Consider the following 14,079-nt stretch of genomic DNA (forward strand, 5'->3'; position numbering starts at 1 on the left):
TCTGTACGCATGAAGTACGGACGCAGTACACGATGCGTGGAATCTCAATGCACGAGTCGCGTCACCCGTTACATCGAAAGGTTTACCACTTTATTTTCATTCATATAAATGAACTTTTTGGTCGACTTGAAGAAAGTTATGATCGGTCTATTACAATAGTGCGAAATAAAAGAGGCGTAACGCGTAAGGGTGTAACTGGGTTCAGGCCGGTATAAAAACGGGATTTCCATGTTATTAACTGTAAAAGATCTTTACTATAATTGTAAATAAAACGGCGTGAGACGGAACGTATTTAGCGAAAGTGGGTGCCCTGGTTACACCTCTGCCCATCCCGTCGGTGATAAAGGCATGATTTATATTTAAAAAAAAAAGGCATATTCATAATATATATTCGTTCATTGTATTTGGCTTATTAAGCATTTACCACTTCGACTCTGTGGTCTATTTGAATCAATCTATGTGGTGATTGATTGGTAACCATGCTTACACACCAAGATCTCACTAAAATAAATAGGTACTCTGCGTTAAACTTTATATATTAGACTTACAGTCGTAGAATACAGCAATCTGTCCATCATGTCCTCTACTACGATATTACGAGAGTTGTTACTTTTTACTACATAATAAAAATATGGTCTTGCGCAATTCTTTCATCCTGTTTTTCCCCGTCACACTTATGATATCAAGTTCATAGATCAGTTTATGCTAGATACGTATTACATATACATAATACATATTGTACAATATTAACAATGCATTCGAAGTGGTTTCAAAATACTTGAGTCACATGCGCATTCGATAAGATCCTTTCTTACAACGCGATTATATTTAAAACATATGGAAAGATAAAATTTTAAATTTCAAAGTGTGATCCGATCCGTTTGATGTTGAGTTATATTTATAATATACGATAATTCTTTTGGTAACATTGACGATAGTCTGCTATATGCTCGTTTTTTATTACACAGGATCGACATGTGGGCTTTAAATGCAGTGTGATGTGAAGATGGGTAGAACTACTAAAATCTTAAGAAAACAATGAGTGCACCGAGTGGATGCGTTACTTGTAGTGATGGGTCGCAACAGTTTGACGTCAAGCATGACCCTGATTGCTCAGAGGGAGAGGATGCCCAGATACGGATGGCGCCTCACGTGCAGGCGTATCTGGCACGCAACAACCCCACCACAAACTGCTGTGGGCTTACCATCCCGATTGCATTTGAAAGAGCGGCTCCGGGCACATGGTGGAACCCCAGATTTGACTCGGACATCCTCGAAGGCCAATACAGAAGTAGTTCCTTTAGACAGATAAGATTAAGATTTAGGTAAGTTTACCTATTCTGTTTTGGCTTTTAAAGGTTCTAATGCGTATTCCTGCATGTGTGTTATTGTTTCCAAAACACAACACATAACAGATTGCTTGATGACACTTTATTTAAAATCTCTATAGTGTATTGATGTCTTAAATGTTTTCTTTCAGATTTGCACTTTTATACATTTTGATATTTTCTATATCATGGTTTGTCTACTTTGTCGTCCTTGGTTTGAACGGCGTAACAGTAAAGTGGCCATTTTTGTGTTCTCTTTTTGCTGGGGTCCTTTTGATAACAAGTGTCATGCTGTTTGTTACATTTACGAATATTTATAAAGTGTACACGTTCAGGCTCTCCCTGGTCATGGCACTCGCCCTCTGTACTCTGAGCCTGTCCCTGGTGACGCTCACAACGCAGCTGGGGACGAGCTTCGCGACGGCTGCGGACATCAGCCAGTCGGGACACTTCACCATGTGCATTGAAATCCTATTGATTATTTATACACTCACACCGCTGCCGCTGTTTGCCTGTGTTATCATTGGACTTTTGTATTCAATAGTGTTTGAAGTGTTGAATATTGTTTTGCATCTGTCAGAACAAGAATGGCAATGCCCCGGAATGTTTGTGAGAATTTTACTGCAGCTTTGTGTGCACATAATCGGTGTACATATATACCTTATGACATTTGTGAGAATGCGTGGCACGTTTATGAAAGTAGGTCAAAGTTTATTAGTAAGACGCCAGCTAGAAATGGAGAAGCAATTAAAAGAAAAGATGATTCATTCAGTGATGCCACCGAAACTGGCCACTTGGTTAATGGAGGAGCAAGTACTTGAATCTGACACAAGCTTGAAACCACACAACCCGCTCAACCCCAGGATCTCAAACCCTGGAGCTTCGGACATCAAGTCGTTGTTTAGGCCGTTCAATATGAGCTGCATGGATAACGTGAGCATATTATTCGCTGACATCGTCGGTTTTACGAGGATGTCCAGTAACAAAGGTGCTGAAGAGTTAGTGAATATATTAAACGACCTTTTTGAAAAGTTTGATGAGTTATGTCAGAATCATGGGTGTGAGAAAATATCTACCTTAGGAGACTGTTATTACTGTGTATCAGGTTGTCCGGAACCAAGGCCGGATCACGCGACGTGTTGCGTTGAAATGGGATTAGGTGAGTCATTAAATCAGCGATTTAGATTACGTACTTCGAAATTATGACAGCACGTTAATGAGTCGTAAAATATTACAGGTATGATAGACGCCATACAGGACTTCGACAGAGAGCGAGGTGAAGGAATCAATATGAGGGTCGGAGTTCACACAGGCACGGTGCTGTGTGGTATAGTTGGCACGCGTAGGTTTAAATTTGACGTATGGAGCAATGATGTAACTTTCGCGAATAAAATGGAATCTACAGGGAAACCGGGCCGTGTCCATATTTCAGAAGAGACTAGTAGATTCCTCGGGGGTTCATATATATTAGAAGAGGGGAAGAAGTTTTTGGTGAGTTGTATTGCGAGTTACTATGAAGTATATATGGAAAGCAACGTATGCCGTATGTTAAAATGTTTATGTTTACGCAGGCCACAAAACGTACTTTATCGAGGGTCGGCAGTTGTATTCCCCGTACGAACGGGAGCCGTGTTTCACTCCTTCCAATCCTGTTAACTTACGCCTTATCATATCACCCGCGGCGTCTCCTCAGTCCGTCCTCTCTTTCCACCACACTCCCATTATTGTCACACCGAAAGACGACAAACTGGGCACACAGAAACCTGAATCAATAATTTCCTTTCCCTAGTTCATTCAATTTCCGAACCAAAGCAAGTTCATTACCAAGTATCTTAGACTCTGACACGGAATTGGACGAGAAGAGAGACAAGGCTTACACTGAAGGGACTGACAGTTCGTCGAAAAGTCCGACTTCTGTGGGTAAGTTTTGTTTTATTTGTAATTACTGTCTACTTTTCAGATCGTATAATTTTAAGAGAAGAGGTGCAAAATTGCTTCATGCAAGCAAAACTAGCTTCTGAAAATGTATATAATCACAAATTTTAATATGCTTTCTTATTATGATAAATATATTCCCCAGATAAAAATAGTCTATAGCACTCAGGGGTAATGTAACTTTACTATTAATGAAGAAAATATTAAAATCGGTTTAGGTTTAGGCTAGTTCCCGCCCGGTGGATTGGGGGCGATTGAAGTATTCCACCACGGTAGCCCCGGCCTGTCGTTAGAGGCGACTAATAGGGGCCACGAAGGGGTCGTCGGCGGGCAGCAGGGGCTGTCCGCCCTAGTGCATTTTGCATCCTTGCACATTTTCAGTTGACCCGGGATGGACGGCAGTGTGTAGTTGGCCTCATGCTGCCGTAGACGCCGAGGGCGTCCTTCGGTGCGTGGGGGCTTCTGAGCCCCATAGGGAGACGGGCCGCAAGGCGGCACCGCGCAGGCGGCTGGGGACGAATACGAACTTCCGTCAGAGGAAGCCCGCAGCCGTCCTAATGCGCCGAAGAGGGCCACCGCGGAGTTTTAGCTGGTAGGCCGTGCATAGGTTAGTTGTACTCGGGTTAGGGACTCGGCCCGGCGGTCGCCCGAAGGTCGTCATCAAATCCGGGCGGCTCAACGCCGGGCCGTAAGGCACGGTTACCCCAGCATAACCGCTCAGTCGCCCCCGCCGCAGGCTGGGCGGTAGTAAAGTTTCTCCGCGAAAACAAAAAAGGTTTAGGCTAGTTCCTGAGATAAGCGCGTTTAAACAAACGAACTCTTTAGCTTTATATATAAGTATAAATAAAGAATAGTTCCCGGAGAATGTAATCCTCTCCTTCTTTTTGGCCTTGGCTCTCCAAGTATGGCTTTTAGGATGACGGCACTGACTTGCGGATAAGGACATTCCTAAGGACTAGTGGCGTGTTTAAATACTAATCTTCATTCATTCAGTAAAAGCCCTACACGATTGTTTCTTTGCTTAGGAATACAATTACACATGAACAGTAGCGGCGAAATCTTGGCCAATGTATTTGAGTCGCATGAAACTGATAAGATACCTGACGCGTCTCATTATTTGATGTGATGCCTGCTTGCACTGACCGAGCCCCGAATAGTTAACACCTGTGTGAAAAACATATTTCATTTTGGACACTGATAACGTGACGTTTTGTTGTTAGAAATTGTATCGTATTATGTAGTTATAGGGGTCGAAATGTAAGGATGGAGAATGCTACTCAATAAATTGTATTTAATAAAAGAGCGGACGTTAGAAGGTATATAACCCTCTAATTTAATTTTCATATAATAGTAACAGCAATGACCTGATTATACAAAAACGAATATCAAAAGTATTGCCAAAATAATTCGTATAAATACCAAAGCAGAGAATAATGAACGCAATAATGTCATATATATGGCTTTCCGTAATTCGATAAAAAGGAGATTTGAGAAAGTTTTGAAAATTTTTCCTTTTCATTTACCGCTCGCTCACGTGCAGCGGCGCGGGTAAAGAGCAAAACAAATTTACGGGAACGATTCATACGTTTTCACGCAACTGGTTTTCCTGCTACCCGTGTGCTGCTCGCGTCACCGCTCTGCAACGATCGGTGAGTAAACGAATAATTGTCATTGTCGTACAATATTCAACATTATTTGAACATTAAATTTAGCAGCTCAATGCGCGTTTCTAACAATGCAACATGGTTTCATTTGCCAGTACATAATTTATATTTAACTTTTATTGAAATTCTTTTACTATGGATGATGTCAGGAACTTTAGATGTATGAAGCGATTTATTTAGACTTGAAATAAATAGGAAACTTAAAACGAAAACACACTACGCGTTTTATGTGGGTAATTTTATCGCTATTGCGCGCGTGTGGATCTATTTGAACTCTGCGTGTGTTGAACACAGTTTTATTTCATTTTGTTTCGCAAAAAAATAAATAATTTTGTCTAATTTAAATCTATGCTTGTTTTAAAACGTAATGTAAACAAAAAATTATATCTTGCACAAACCATTTTTGGAATATTTTAGTCATGTGAATGTCGATATGTTTAACCGTTTGTTTTTATCTTTAGTAATTTAAATATCTCTTTCATGTTTTGGAAAATACAATGTTGACCTGTTACTATTCGTTGTGGCATTTTATTTGCACCACACCGATAATTGCTACCTATATACGGTATACGATATACTATTTACAAACTTGCAGGTACTAAAATGAAATGACTTAAAATAACTTAAAAAGGAATGACTGAATCGATGCGTCGAACCTGCGGTTCCATTATTAATGAATTACACAAAATAGACCGTTTTAAATAACTCGTAATATATATTTGGGCACACTTAGTACTTTCCGTTTGAGTGTTTAAAATTACAGTTACAATCATCGCACCTTTCCCCCCTAAGGCAAATACACGGGATGACATTTGCCGCAGCCCTAGACACATAGTCCAGGGGCTCTTATCATCCCGCACGTTATTTTAACAGTGCGTAACAAGTACGTAACACAACGCATCATGTTTAGGACTATAGAAATTTGGCTTACAGAATACCATTCCACGCACATTTCTCGAAGTTAACATGACACGGCCGCGTTACGCGTTTACACTATCATACAGAATAAGGGCCCAGTGTGTATATCTGTCATATTTGTAACTAAACATTGAGCCCTTTAGGCCTTCTCCCCTCCGCACATTCTAATAGGTTCCTTTTCCTTCCCCCACAACTTGCTTCCCCAAATATACGCTCCCAAGTTGCTCTCCAGGCTCCTGCAGTCGCGAAGTCGGGGATTCCAGTATCACATTTACAGGTTTCCCCTGTTGTTGACTGCGGACCGATACACATAACCATCGCACCTCATTTACCTAAATATAAACAATAAAAACGTATTGAGGTACTAGTTTCAAATTCTTATCAGATTTACGTGACTGAACTTCTTTTAATTACGTCTAGTCTAGGCAACACTGTGAATGTGTGTATTAAATTAATTAATTAATGACTTGTTGTAACGTCGACACGATAAACTTGCTATTTTTAGTGTGTTCACCTATTTTATCTGCGACGCTGAAATATGGCTCGGAGATTTCGTCACGTAACCGATGCTTACTAATACTTTTACTTAAATGTATAAGAAATAGTCGACAAACGATAACATGATCACGATTTTGTACAATTATCACTTACATTAGTCAAATACTTGTTAAAGTTAGCGCGCGGATGCTAACAGAGTTGTGTTTGCCGTTTGAATGTAGTTTGCGAATTTTATCAACAGTTAGGGGGTCGACCGGCTTAGATCTAGCATTAATAATTATTTAATATTCGAAGAGTCATTCTTGTTTGTTTTAGTAAAGAACGAGGCCGTCATTAGCACAACGCCAAAATAAATGAAATGTTCAAAATTGTGTTTATTCCAAGTTAAAATACATATATTATAAAGTCAATATTATAAGTATGATTTCAATTATCTGTTTGGAATCTAATAGTTTATTGAATCATTTAACGTGGCTACTCTAATTGAATTTATTAAACGAAATTCGAATATATATGAAAGTACAAGGCATTGGAACAGAAAGTCTCCAAAATACTGCAAGCCACTTTATTATATGAAATATCTATTTTATATTAAAATTAATACTGTGAATGATTCGATCATATTCTTATTATTATATGTAGGTACACGAAAGCCGTTAATTCGCTTCGAATTTCGGCGAAAATAACCTAATAAAATCAAGGATTCACATAGAGATATAGAAGAACGCTATCTATTTTTTTTAAACAATTGAATTGAAGGGATGATCATGTTCTCCTGGAGGTAAACACCATGTATGCGTATATGTTGAACTGACATCCAGATATTACTGACATCTTAAATTAAACCTTGGTACTTATGAATTACTCTATAATTAATAATAAAACGCAACAGCGCTTCAAACGGGAAAAAGTTAAACGGGAATATGAACGCACACAATTTGAAAAACAAACAGAAACCCTAAAGCTATGTGGGATCTAATAAAAAGGTAGGAAATTTTAATAAAACTTCTTCCAATGCACATGATCTTCTCACCAACGCCAATGATCCTATATGTTCTGTAAATTATGTAAATCATTATTTCGCCAACATTGGTAAAAACCTAGCATCTAAAATTACTGAGCCAGTCCAAAATATTTATTCAAACTATTTTCAGAAAACACCCCCAAAATTCAATGTGTTTGATGAGTACAAGTGCTAATGAAGTAGAACAACTAATTCTTAGTCTTAAAAATACAACTGCAACTGGCTGGGACGGAATACCTACCTCCATAATAAAAGCAATCAGTCAAACAATTACTCCTGTACTTGTTCATATTTTTAATCTATGCCTTTCTTCTGGAGTTTTCCCGAAAGTATTTAAAAAAGCACTCGTACACCCTATTCATAAGAGCGGGCAAAAAAACAACGTTGATAATTATAGGCCTATTTCGGTATTGACAACACTATCAAAAATTCTTGAAAAGTTACTCAATAATAGATTATTAGATTACATAAATAAATATAACATTATTTCTGATAACCAATTTGGCTTTAAACAGGGTAAATCTACTGAAGATGCAGTATTAAATTTGACTAAAAGCGTTGTAAAAGACTTAGATATGAAAGAAAAACAATTGGTATATTTCTGGACCTATCAAAGGCATTCGATACCGTTTCTATCGACATACTTATAACAAAGCTGGAACGCATAGGTGTTAGGGGTATTGCTCTAGATATTTTAAAAAGTTACCTTAGTGATCGGTCTCAATATGTTAAAATTGGAGATAAAATTAGCCAAGATGAATCCATTAATTTTGGAGTCCCCAAGGTAGCGTCCTTGGACCTACCTTGTTTACTATCTACATAAATGAACTCTGTCAATTATCGTAACCAAATTGCAAAATTATAATGTATGCTGATGACACAGTTCTACTCATACATGGTAAAAACTGGTCTCTAGCTAGGCTGCGTGCTGAACAATCACTATCTGTTGTTATGAACTGGTTAGCGTATAATCTGCTGACCCTCAATGTCAATAAAACCAAATATATGTGCTTTGCATTAAAATCCTCTTCTCTCCCTCCCTCATCTTTCACACTTATTGCACATGCCTCATGTAATACAATGAAAAACTGCACTTGCCCAGCAATTACTGCAACAACGAAAATAAAATATCTTGGAATAATAATTGACAATCGCTTAATTTGGAATGAACATATAAATTTAATAAACAGTAGGATTCGTAAACTTATATACATTTTTAAAAATCTCAGACCTGTAGTTGATCAAAAAACTTTAAAAATAATCTACTGCTCGCTAGCGCAGTCTGTCATAACCTACTGCATCACTGCTTGGGGAGGTTGTGGTGTATCCAAAATGCTAACCCTTGAAAGAGCTCAAAGGGCAGTGTTGAAGGTCATGTTTTATAAACCAATCTTATACTCAACTACTGAAATATATACTCTTGCAAAAGTACTTTCTGTAAGACAACTTTTTATCCTTCAAATTATTCTTCGTCAACATTCGGAGCTTCATACTCCCAGTATCAAAAACGAAGAAGAGATTTAGTATGTCAATCAGACACCTGTAGAACTGCTGCAGTCAACATTTTTATTTTATTGGACCCCGATTATATAACAAAGCAAACAAGTTTCTTAACTTATATTCCCTTACTTTACGTGAATGTAAATCTGTAACAACAAAATGGCTGTTAACCCTTTCATATGAGATACAGAATCATTCATAAAAATAGGAAAATAATAGGACACATAAACATGCATACATACACACACACACACGCACACACACAAACACACACACACACACACACACACTAACACACACACAACCACACACACACATTTTTGTTGTTTTGTTTGGATTTAAGTACCTTTTGAAAGTTTTCTTTACATTGTGGAATACAACTATCGACTTTACGGAGGTGGGCGTTAATATCTGCGACACAGTTACCCAACTAATGCAGATATTTTCGAACATTGTATTTTTAAAAAAACTGTATTATTTATTCCAAATAAAGATTTCTTATTTCTTATTTCTTATTGCCGTATCGCGTACAGACCTGTTACCCCTCAGTCGTTGCCAAAAAAGAGGAATCTTTAAAATAATTTCACAATCATCACATGTTTATTGTGAAAGTTCGGAATTATACCAGTCATTCGAAATAATATTTTCGGCGTGGAACACATCAATCCATGAACAAACAAGTCCAATCCCTCGTTGGTTTATGCTGATACGATTAGCATACCGCAAATCAGTAAGAAATATGTTAAACAAACTCCAGTACTGTTAATACAAACAACAAAGTTAATTTGTGTCCAGAATGACGGCTATCTTGCAAACTATTGATCGGATGTTGTTCGCTTGATAACGGATCAAATCTCAGCTTCTGGAATTATCAACTAGTTTGTTTATATAATGTTAATTTATTGAAATTCCGGTTCACACATCTTATTTCTCAGTAACACATTAATTGTTGTTTTGAGGAGAAAAATATATGAGCGAATACTGTTATGAAATGATGTATTATATTATATTTTCATATAATATTATCGACAAACAAAATGTAAGTAGCTATTTTGGTTTCCAGGAAGTTACGGCAAGTATACGAACAAGTTGAAAACTGGAAGGTGCCAAGGTTTTTGAGAAAGCATTCTGACACACCATTGCACGAGATAAAGAGCAAGATCTGAGCGAAAAGTCAATACAGTTCCTAGAGCGTGGCGATGATCCCGCCGGCTTGCAGTCCAGTAATGGTTACCAGCAAGTGCCCATAGTGATAGAATCTCAGGACAATAAGAGGCCGCTACAGAGTAACAGCAAGCTGCACATGCCGCCGGGGGACCATTCCGCCTCCTTCGACAGAGAAATTATCGACATAAGGTCATATTTGAGTCAGTCGAGATGCAACATGTCTCCGTTCGCGAGAAGCAGTAGTTACCGATCGCAATATGGCCGACAGAACGTTATCGAGGTGAATCACGTTTATCAATATTAAAGTTCAAGTAGATAATTGTTCTTTATTACATGATCATATACATATATTATAATGATGAGTGTTTACTTAACAAAATACTTTAGTGACCGACGTCGTCCTTGACACTGAGACTCGTTATACACATTAGTGATTGCGCAACGACGCCTTAACGGGCCATCTCATGTTCACAATACTGAATACTCATTAAACAAATCTGTAAGGGCGCATAGTTTTCTATAATTATACGTTTTAATTAGCGTTTGTTACATATATGTACGAGGCCGGGCGTCTAGTCCTGCGGTGCAAAGGTTGAGATGTGATTTGAATGTGGAATGTGTATTGTGTGAGCAGACGCCGGTGAGTCGCGCGCGCAGCTCGACGCGCGCTGACGACGCAGGCCGAGGCGCTGCGCCCGAGTGCCAAGGACTGCACGCTTCAAGCTGCCGCTGCCGTCCGCAGCCGGTGCGTCCGCACGATGACGTCATCAGCCTCTGCCCCTCCGTCAACAGCAGGAAGGACTCCGGCATCAGGAGCACCAGCCGCCGGCTCCGAGCATACAGCAGCAGGTATAACGTACGCGCGCTGGTGTATTTTCGCTGACGCGAATGCCCACATAAATAACTTGTGCATAAACATTTACTAATTTTTAAAAATAAACTCGCGCAAAATTGAGCGGCTGCGCGAGGATTTTAACAAAATTGAAACGAGCCGTAAAATGGTTTAAAACTGTAAACACGCTCTTCCCAACTTATGTGCTCTGGTCATAAATAATTCCAGCCATAGTGGTGACGGCCGACGTGCTCGTAAACGTTGCACTTTACGACTTTGGAGTAAGGTCGAGAGTGGCGTGTCACGTTTGATATAACTCTGATTGATGTTTCGTACATAACTTCATTTCTAAACCGTTGGGTAATAACGCAAAACAACCGAAACGTATTTTAACACCAATGACGCGTTTATTACTAATGCTGTATTTTGTGCACCGCAGTAAAACTATAAATAAAGTTAATTATCGCCGTACATAAAGTGATGTTGACTTGCAGATATTCGTGTTGAACCACATCGCGAACTCGCAGAACGACATGCTGCAGCACAGGGTGTCGGGGTACTACACGTCGAGCCAGTCGTCCCTGAACGAGTGCACGGCGAGGAGCTGCCTCGGCGCCGCTGAGCGAGCAGCAGGTGCAGTCGCTGCAGAAGCTGCGCAAGCAGTCGGACCTGCAGCTCATCCGCTGCGTGCAGGACAACGCGCGCTCCGGCGTCAACTACTTCGTGCAGCCGCCGCTCAACAGGCTCACGCTCTGCTTCAAGTCTTTGGAAATAGAAAAACACTACCGGGACAAGGCGCACAGAAGCGACGACTGCGAAGACTTCCCACCCACACTCACCACCTCTAGATTTAATACGGCTTTGGATATCTTAGTGTCGGCGATCATTTTTCTGGCAGTGAGTTGCTCAATATTTATTTTGTATGATGACTGGCGACGGACCGTTGGATGGTTTGTTTTCTTCACTTTCATAGAGGTAATTGCGATGATGTTATGCGTGTATAGGCACTATCTGAAGTGGAAGACGCGACTGGACCCCCTCCTCGTGGCGGATACAGTGAGACGCTCTGTCAGGATATTCAGAAAGCTAACCAACTGGTATCCTTGGCACTTGTCAGGTAGTCTGTTGATAAGCCTGCCGATCCTGGTGGTGCTCATCAATTTCTCGTGCCAGAACACGACCATGACTATTTTGAGAGGCGAGCAGTCTTTCTACGTTTATCTTCTGTGCATAAGCATCGTTCACTTTTGCAACTTTACTCAAATGAACTGGCTCGTGAAAAATACTCTGGTGACGCTATATGCGGGCTTGTTTCTGTTCTTCGCGGTGCTCGGCTGCCACGAGGCGAATACTCAACTGTTAGACGCTGATATTAATCTTAAAGTAAATGCGGTAACTTTTGCTCACAATTATACGGATTACGTCGACGTCGGGAATGATACGTTGGACGCGTCCGAATCGCAGGCCGGCGGAGACTTCGAAGGCATGCACCATAAGATGCACTTGACGGAACTTTATTTAGACGTGGCATTGCTATTGATGCTCGTTTGGTTTTTGAATCACGAATTTGAAATCAGTTACCGTTTAAGTTTCTATAGCAAAGTGGTCGCAAACCGTGATAAACAAAGAGTGCAAAACATGAGGAACCAAGCGGACTGGCTCCTGCACAACATCATCCCGCGGCACGTCGCCGACCAGCTCAAAACACCGCCAAATATTCAGAAAACCATAAAGACGTAGGAATTATATTCGCAAGCATAGTTAATTTTAACGAGATGTACGACGAATCGTACTTAAAGGGGAAGGAGTATCTCAGGGTACTCAACGAGTTGATAGCTGATTTTGACGAGTTGTTAGAGCGACCGCAGTTTCAGCACGTAGAGAAAATAAAAACCATAGGCAGCACTTTCATGGCAGCTAGTGGACTCAACCCCGACCTGAGGCACGCCTCGCGCGGTACTTACGACCACCTCTACCAACTGATGGACTTTGCGTTAGAGATGCAGAAGGTGGTCGATAACTTCAATCAAGATTTGTTGGAGTTCGACTTTATACTTAGAATCGGTTATAATTTCGGCGATGTGACGGCCGGCGTGATAGGTACCACTAAACTGTATTACGACATATGGGGCGACGCGGTGAATATAGCTTCGAGGATGGACTCTACAGGAGTGATAAAAAGGATTCAAGTCGGCGAGGCGTGCATCCCGGTCCTGTCTTCGCGATACGAATTCGAACATCGCGGAAGCGTGTACGTGAAAGGCAAGGACAATATGAATGTATATTTGGTAGTAGGAAAAAAGGATACGTAGTTAAATAAAATATAGAGGAACGTAGAATCTGTGATTTTATAATTTATATTGGTAAAGTGAAAATATATACAGATACCTATTTATTGTATGCAGCGCGTTTTGTGTGCCGCGACAGCTTGAACAAATACTCGGGACGTCGATCAGGTGATAATGTTATTTAAGCTTCGTGTATTCACAAAATGCGTGCGTGTGCATATTTATATTTTGTTTAAGTAATATTTAATAATAAAAATATATTGAAATCTCCTTGCCTATATTAAAAAATCTGTGACCAGTGTTCTAGTCTCCAAATTTTTGGGTGTGGTCCATTTTTTAAGATTTGTATGTGATTGACGTTGAGTGGGTTGTGAGTGGCGCTGGCGGCTGACGCTGTGCTGAAAAACTGGACTACCACCCTAGATATCTTGTATATTTAAATATACTTTTCTCTACATAAAAATAACATATTTGTATATTATTAAATTAATGGCCCGCTTGGGCCCAAATACCGTTTATATTTATTGAACGTTTAGTTGTAAGTAAATGCTACTAATATTTTGTAGTACTAGGTCCGTTTGAAGATGTAAGAATATGTAGATATGTTATATGTCGCTTACAAATGCGTTTTTAATCTAATTTGTCAATTTTAGGGTTCTGTGAGAATGGGATAATATTTTTCAATTTTTATGTAGTGTTGGGGATACAATAATTGCATAGCAGATATAAAGTTATTGTATTTGTATACTCATTGTGTTATATTCTATGACATCAATATTTAACTTGCGGAACCCTATGCATACATTTTGCTCATTTATGTACAATGTTGTTAGCACGAAACAATACGGAGTTTATTGATGAATGATTATATTTAGATACGTAGAGACTCAATACGAATTCGTTTATAAGCTCGTTGATTTGCAAT

At 39.6% G+C, this 14,079-nt stretch overlaps 1 pseudogene; it reads left to right on the plus strand.

Moving 5' to 3' along the window:
* The first annotated feature begins 960 nt into the window (after positions 1–960).
* On the plus strand, positions 961–13,878 carry LOC119188491 (annotated as a pseudogene).
* Positions 13,879–14,079: the final 201 nt, after the last annotated feature.

This window comes from Manduca sexta, unplaced genomic scaffold (genome assembly GCF_014839805.1).
Source record: "Manduca sexta isolate Smith_Timp_Sample1 unplaced genomic scaffold, JHU_Msex_v1.0 HiC_scaffold_3258, whole genome shotgun sequence".
Lineage (NCBI taxonomy): Eukaryota > Metazoa > Arthropoda > Insecta > Lepidoptera > Sphingidae > Manduca > Manduca sexta.